Below are 8,025 nucleotides of genomic sequence, written 5' to 3'. Positions count from 1 at the left end.
CCCTCTCAATTCCTGGCAAATAGATGGGGAAGAAATGGAGGTAGTGACAGATTTTATTTTTCTGGGCTCAAAGATCACCTCAGATGGGGACTGCAGCCAAGAAATTAAAAGACGCTTGCTCCTGGGGAGGAAAGCTATGGCAAATCTAAACAGCATTCTAAAAAGCAGAGACATCACCCTGCCAACAAAAGTGCGTATAGTCCAGGCCATGGTTTTCCCAGTTGCAATGTATGGCTGTGAAAGTTGGACCATAAGAAAGGCTGAGCGCAAAAGAATTGAGGCCTTTGAACTATGGTGCTGGAGAAGACTCCTGCGAGTCCCTTGGACTGCAAGGCGTTCAAACCGGTCAGTCCTAGAAGAGATCAACCCCGACTGCTCTTTAGAAGGCCAGATCCTGAAGTTGAAACTCAAGTACTTTGGCCACCTAATGAGAAGGAAGGATTCACTGGAGAAGAGCCTAATGCTGGGAAAGATTGAGGGCAATAGAAGAAGGGGACGACAGAGAATGAGATGGCTGGATGGAGTCACTGAAGCAGTAGGTGTGAATTTAAATGGACTCCAGAAGATGGTAGAGGACAGGAAGACCTGGAGGAACATTGTCCATGGGGTCGCGACGGGTCGGACACGACTTCGCAATTAACAACAACAATTAACAACAATTATATACAATGATTTTCTCTTACATTAATACTTCTATTTATCTAACCTTCTCGGTATATACTTCTATAAATATTTATACAACCTCCAGAGGAACAAGTGAAAGTGGTGTTGATGTATCAGCTACCAGTTGCTCAGCTAGGGAGAAAAGATGGGTGGTGCAGAATAACAGAAGAGAACAACAGAATAATGGAAGGGATCTTGGAGGTCTTCTAGTCCACCCCCATGCTCAGGCAGGAGGCTTTATACCAGTGTTTCTCAACCTTGACAATTTTAAGGCATGTGGACTTCAACTCCCAGAATTCCACAGTCAGCAATGCTGGCTGTGGAATTCTGGGAGTCGAAGTCCACATGCCTTAAAATTGTCAAGGTTGAGAAACACTGCTTTATACCATTTCAGGCAAATGGCTGTCCAAGCAGAGGGCGAATCTTCCAAAGAAGCATGAAGTCATGGGGTTGTGGGAAGGGGGGAAAGGGAGAAAGGGGGAACAAATGCTCACATGAGCAATGAGGTAGTCATGCAGCTGCCATTACTGACATATTGACATCAGAGGTTGTGATGGAAGTACATAATTGCGACATGTGTGATGATGACAGCAGGCCCCCATTTCGTCAGCCTCATAATTTGTTACAGACGCAGATGCCATAAATTGTAGTTATGGGGGACTTGTCCCTTGTCATTCATCAAAACGCAAGTTCTGCTGAACGTGGCCCTTCTTGGAAATCCCCGACTTGTCTTGTGGGCAACAGTTGCCTTGTGCAACCAATGTTGGTCACCATATCACAAAAAGGATGTTGAGACCTTGTAAAAAGTTCAGAGAAGAGCAACTAAGATAATCAAAGGCCCGGAGACTAAAACATACGAAGAACGATTGGGGGACTTGGGTCTGGCTAGTCTGAAGAAAAGAAGAAATAGGGGAGACCTGATAGCAGTGTTCCAGTGTTTGAGGGGCTGCCACAAAGAAGAGGGGGTCAGGTTGTGTTCACTAAAGCACCAGAAGGCAGGACAAGAAACAACGGTTGGAAACTGACCAAAGAGAGAAGCAACCTGGAATTAAGGAGAAACTTCCTAAGAGTGAGGACAATCAACCAGTGGAACAGCTTGCCACCAGAAATTGTGGGCGCTCCATCACTGGAGGTTTTTAAGAAGAGACTGGACAGTCACTTGCCTGAGCAGCGGTGCTTTTTTTCTAAAAACAAAAGGTGCTGGAACTCACACACGTCATACAACCCACCTTGCCTACTCTACAAGGTTCCATCCAAAAAAGGTGCCGGAACTCTGTTCTGGGCGTTGTATGAGAAAAAAAAGCCCTGCTGAGCAGTATAGGTTCTCCTGCTTGAGTGGGGGGCTGGACTAGAAGACCTCCAAGGTCCCTTCCAGCTCCATTCCAGTTCTATTATGTGGTATGATGGGAGGCAAACAAAATTCAATAAAATAAAATGTGATGTAAGCACAGTAATGCTTGCATCAAATCAAATTTTAAAGTAAAATAAAACAAAATTTGGGTTGATGTAAACACAGAAGGATCGGCTGTCCTTCACTTGATACTAATCAATAGGGAAGTTTAATTGAGAAATGAGGTTTCAGAAACATTGCAGAACGATGCAGTGCTGGAGGTCTTAGATTTTAAAGGAAACCAAAGCTATGTTTTAAGTAGTCAGACGTGTCTCTTGGATTTTAAGTGGCTTTTCATGAACTCAGAGTAATGGTGAGTAGGATTCCATGGCCTTAGAAAGAATGCTTGGAAAGATCAGGACCAATTGAGTATTGAAAGGGCAGGAGTGGGTAAATCCTAACATCTGGGTATCAACCGGCCTGGTGCCCAGCTGGTTGGCCTTCAACCTGAACATCCAGGAAGAGAACTTCATCCATCCATCCATCCATCCATCCATCCATCCATTCATTCATTCATTCATTCATTCATTCATTCATTCATTCATCCATTCATCCATTCATTCATAAATTTATTCATAAATTCATTCATTCATCCATCCATAAATTCATTCATTCAGTCATCCATCCATCCATTCATAAATTCATCCATCCATCCATCCATCCATCCATCCATCCATCCATCCATCCATCCATCCATTCTGTTCACAGATTGCTTTCCAGTGACTATTGCCATTAAACTGATGGCATTTTCATCCCCTCCCGGGCACTGATTGTTATGACTTTCATGTTGTTGTGTTGTGTGTCTGAGGGCTAAAGTCTAAATGGATAGCTTGGAAGAATGTGAGAGGACAATTAACCTGTGTTCCACCAGCTTGCCTTCAGACGTTGTGGGTGTTTCATCACTGGAGGTTTTTAAGAAGAGACTGGACTGTCACTTGTCTGAGATGGTATGGGATCCCCTGCTTGAGTGGGGGGCTGGATAGAAGACCTCCAAGGTCCCTTCCAGCTCTATCCTGATTCTGAGCCTGTCCGTCAGGTTGCTCATGGAGAGGGTCCAAATGGGGCTGGTGCCCACTGAGAGCAGAGCCTAGGTAATTGTGGCAGAGAGTGGAGTGGACACGTTAGATTCCAGGTGAGCTGTCAACGCTGCTAACATCGGATGTTCTTGCTTTGACAATAGATGGAAATGTAGCCATCTTTTCTCTATCGCTTTTAGAGTTCGTTGAAGCTGGGAGGGAGGATGTGGATGAGAGTCCAGTTAGTCATAACAACAAAAAACACAGCCATGGGAACTCAAGGTTACTGAGCCCAGAGTTGATAAAGATTTGGCAGGCTGGAGAGCTGGGGAGAAAGCCTGTGCTTCAAGCTAATTGGGGAATGTGATTTATGACAGTTAATTGGAGGAGGGAATTCAGTTTTTGGCTTCAACTATGTAGTGCCGATACTTTGTTTCTCGAACAAAAGATTCCTTAAGGTAAACAATGCCTCGAAATTCTTTTGAAGAGTTTCATCTGTCCTAACCATGACAAGCAGGCTGGAGAATGAAGTCGTGAATCCTGCAGACTGGAGGAGGTGGAAGTGGTGACGGGACCAGGAAGCGCAAGTATAATTTGCTCTCCTTCTAGGTTGCCTTTGTGTGGGCCAACCAGTTGGAGAAGCACTTGGAAGTCATCCGGAATTGCTTCTGGCCAAGGCGTCGTCCCTTCCTGTTGACTCCCAGCTTGATTCGAGGAGGAAGTGGTCAATTTTCCACGTTGGATGCACCCATCAGCCCTGGAAAAGTCCTGGATGAAATGTGTTTGAATATTAGTAGCTCTGGTTAGGTTTAGGGTGGGCTGTTGATTTGATCTCCGAGCTTGGCAATGTGGCTGCAAACGTTTCATCTCCATTTGGTGTGTGTGTATGTGTGTGTGTGTGACATCTTCAGTGCACCCCGACAGACGAGCATGATTCAAAGTGCACTGAAGATTCTCCCCCACCCCCATGGAGATGAAACGTCTGCAGCCAAATCGCCAAGCTCAGAGATCAACAGCCCCAAGTCCTGGATCTTTGAAGAATTGGGACTTCCGGTGGATTTTGCGTGCGTGATGGCGGCTACTTTGTAGCCGTCCTCCTGGGTAAGTGTAAGAACCGCTATGAACAGCAGACACCAGCTGTTCAGCGGTTCAAAATCCCCCTCCCGGGCAAAGGGGGGGGGTAGAGAGTGTCTGAATAGTGGTAGAGCCTCTTTCGCACCCCCCAAGTTTTTTTTTTTGGGGGGGTGAAAGGAGTGCTCCCACGGAGTTCAGACTTGTCTCCGCTTCCCAGCTGTTTTTGTCCTCAGGGACAAAACGAGCCGCCGCAAACACCTCCGTGCTTAAAGAGAACTGGTGAGTTTTTTTTTTTAAATGGACAGAGCTGAGTAGAGGATTTAGTTTTTGCTTTCTTTGACTTATTTGGATTTTAAGTTTTAAGATTTGTTTCTATTTTTATTCTCTCTTTTTATTTTTTTTCTTTGTTGAAAGGGAAAGTAAAATGGCGATCGGCAAACTCCTCGGTGTTTTTTTTTTCTGGAAGTTAGAATGCTGACCGGCAGGCTTTTTGGTGTTTTTCTTTCTTTCCTTTCCCTTTCTCTTTTTATTTCCTTATGATTGGAATGGTTGTTTTTGGTATCTCTAAGTATTTTTTTTGGAACGGACTTTTTTTATTTAATTATTATTTTTTTTTTTCTTCTCCCTTTTTTTTTCCTTTGAACTCCCTTTTTTTTTGTAATGACCCTTTTTTGAAGGACTTTTTTTTGTTTAATTTTTTGTAATTTTTAAGAAGGAGTAAAATTTTTTTTTAATTCTTTTTCTCTTCCTTTTTTTCCCTTTTTTCTTTTTATTATAATGACCTTCTTTGGAGGGAGTTATGATTTTTGAAGGAATTTTTATAATTTCTTAAGAAGGACTAAAGGTTTTTCTTTAAGATGGCTCCAAAGCGTCCAGGGATTTCTACAGCTTCTAAATCAACAGTTTCACCCTCTTCTGGGGGTCAGCTAATAACTATGAAGGACTTGCAAGACATGATGGGAGATGTTATAATTCAAATTAGGGCAGAAATGAAAAAGATTTTAGAGGAAAACAATAAGATCTTGAGACAAGATTTTGTTTTGGCTTTAGAAGGTGTTGCTTCTGTTCTTGAAAAGGTGAACTCCCATGTGGAAGAGGTAGCTGAAAAAGTGGACATAATGGAGGGGAAAATTGAAAGTATGGAAAAAGAAATGGAAAATGAGATTCTTATGCTTCAATATGGACAAATGGAATATGCCTTAAGAATTAGAGGCCTGGGAGAGTCTTTGCAAGGAGATCTGAAGGAGATGGTTGCAAAGGACTTTGCATTGATTTTGAATAAAGAAAAAGAGGGAATACTTAATGAAATTGAAAAATTATTTAGGGTTAACTCTGTGGTGGCAGCACAGAAGAATCTGCCAAGAGATGTGGTAATTTACTTTGGTAAAAGATCTTTACGCAATGAAATTGTGCAAGCCTATTATAAGAAGAGATTTCAAATTGCTTCACAAGATGTTATAATTTTTAAAGAGATCCCATCTAAAATTTTAAGAAGAAGAAAGGAGTTTGCTTTTTTAGCAAATGAACTTAAAAAGAGAAAAATTTCATTCAGATGGGATGTTCCGATTGGAATGGTGGTGAATTACCTGGGGACATGTTATAGACTTAATACTGTTTTTCAAGCAAAAGATTTTTATACTTCGGTCCTGGGGGTATGTGCATCGCCATCAATTAAGTTTAAAGCTTTGGAAGAAAAGAATGTAGAATCACAGTTTGAAGAGCCTATATTTATGAAAACTGGAGAATCTTTGTGTGAGAGGCCTCAACAAGTCCAGGTTGAGGAGCAGAAGACAACTTGTGCAGTATATAATCCCAAAGAAAAGCAGCAACAGAAGAAGGTTAAGGAAGTTTCATATTTAGTGGTTTCTGAATCTCTGGGAGATGTTAGACCTACAAAGTCTTTGGAGCAATCTTTAAGGGTGGAATTGTTGCCTGAAATGGAAACTGGGAAATCTCAGTCTGAGGGGCATCAACAAGAGAGGAACGGGCAGAGGATAACTTGTACAACTTACAATTGTAAAGATCAATACAAGGAGGAATTTAAGGAACCCTTATTGGCTTCGGAGTCGATGGGAGATTCAGGAATTTTGGAGCAGTCTCCTAAGGCAGAACTTGCAGCATTTCTTACGAGTTTGATACAAGAATGGAGAAGGGAAATGGAAGAATGGAAGAATGGAGAATGGAAAAAACTGGAATGTGAATAATTAATAATACTAATATAATTGAGATTGATAAGGATGTAGTTTTTTATGGATGGAATTAGTTATTGGTGAAGATTGAAATGTTTAATGTGTTTATTAACTTTGTTGTTTTAAGTTTTGAACCTTTAATGATAATATTGTTTAAATTTGTGTTTTGAAGGGATTATAATTTGCTTATTTTAGTGAGTGGATTCTAATGTTTTAAATTTTAAAAATTTGTGGTTTTGGAGGGAGTTTATATAGAGTGATGATTGTATTTAGATTTGTTTAGGATTTAAAAGTGTTTTTAGTTTTTAAATATTATTATTAATATTTTTAAGACAAAATAATTTGTTTAATTAAATGTGCTTAGATTTGTTTAGGACTTATAGGTTTTTTAAGTTTTTTTTTTTCTTTTTGGATAGGAGAGAAGATTATGAAGATTGAAGGAAATATGTACTTACTTTAAGTTCTTTAAGAGTATTTAGCTTTAATGGTATAACAAAGATTTGTATGTTTATTTTTTCGTTTTAGGATAAAGAAAGAGGGAGAAATTAGATTTTATATTATAGATATAGATATTCAAAGAAAGTAATGTTTAAATTTGTGTTTTTGGAGGGAGCTTATATAGAATGATGATTGTATTTAAATTTGTTTAGGTTTTAAAAGTGTTTTAAGTTTTTTTTTTTTTTTAATTAAGCCTGTACTCAGCTCTGGGAAGTCCAGGGGAGGGTTTGGGAGCTTGGGAAGGGGGGGGGGTGAGGTAGGGGGGGGTATGGGAAGGGGATTTGTTTTTGTAAAATGTAAAAATTTTCAATAAAAAAAAAAAAAAAAAAAAAAAAAAAGAATTGGGTGGGTTGCAGAGAAGATGACACTGAAGGTGGTCTCTGAAGTTCTCCTTCTAGGACAGGGGTCTGCAACCTTGACAACTTTAAGACTTGTGGACTTCAGCTCCCAGAATTCCTCAGCCAGCATAGCTGAAGTCCACAAGTCTTAAAGTTGTCAAGGTTGCAGACCCCCTGGCTGAGGAATTCTGGGAGCTGAAGTCCACAAGTCTTAAAGGTGTCAAGGTTGCAGACCCTTGTCCTGGCCTTTAGTTCCTCTGCACCAGTTGGGTTTCTGCTGGTAGTCCAAAGGATGCCTTTGTTTTTGTTTTTCTTTTTATAACATTTTATTAGTTTTCTGAGTTTATAATTCATAACTGCTTAGTAAGCAATGTGGTTTACTTAACAATACATATTAAATTCCTAGTCTCTACCCTTTTTCCAGCCATTGGTAAAACACAACCCATACTTGAAAATATTCTGTGTCTTCCTTTTCTTTAAGTCTCTCTCTCTCTCACCCTCTCTCTCTCTCTCTCTCTCTCTCTCCTGTCTGTCTATTATCTATCTATAATTTACCATCTATCTATCTATCTATCTATCTATCTATCTATCTATCTATCTATCTATCTATCTATCTATCTATCTATCTATTTTCCAAAGACTGCATCCTTGAGAAGGTAAGTCTATCCATTTCTGCACAGTCCAATATTTTCTTATTATCCCTTCTTCGGAGGGTGTTTCCTTACTTTTCCAATACTGACCAAATACAATTCTTGCTCTGGTTAACATAGGTAACATTAAATATACACTTTCTTTATCTTCCTAAAAGGATGCTTTTTCTGAGCGCCCCACCTCCAGGCCCATTCCACACCTGGGGC

The sequence above is a fragment of the Crotalus tigris genome, unplaced genomic scaffold (genome assembly GCF_016545835.1).
Source record: "Crotalus tigris isolate CLP2741 ecotype Arizona unplaced genomic scaffold, ASM1654583v1 scf7180000017791.1120302, whole genome shotgun sequence".
NCBI classification, from domain to species: Eukaryota; Metazoa; Chordata; class Lepidosauria; order Squamata; family Viperidae; genus Crotalus; species Crotalus tigris.
This window is presented reverse-complemented; position numbering follows the sequence as displayed.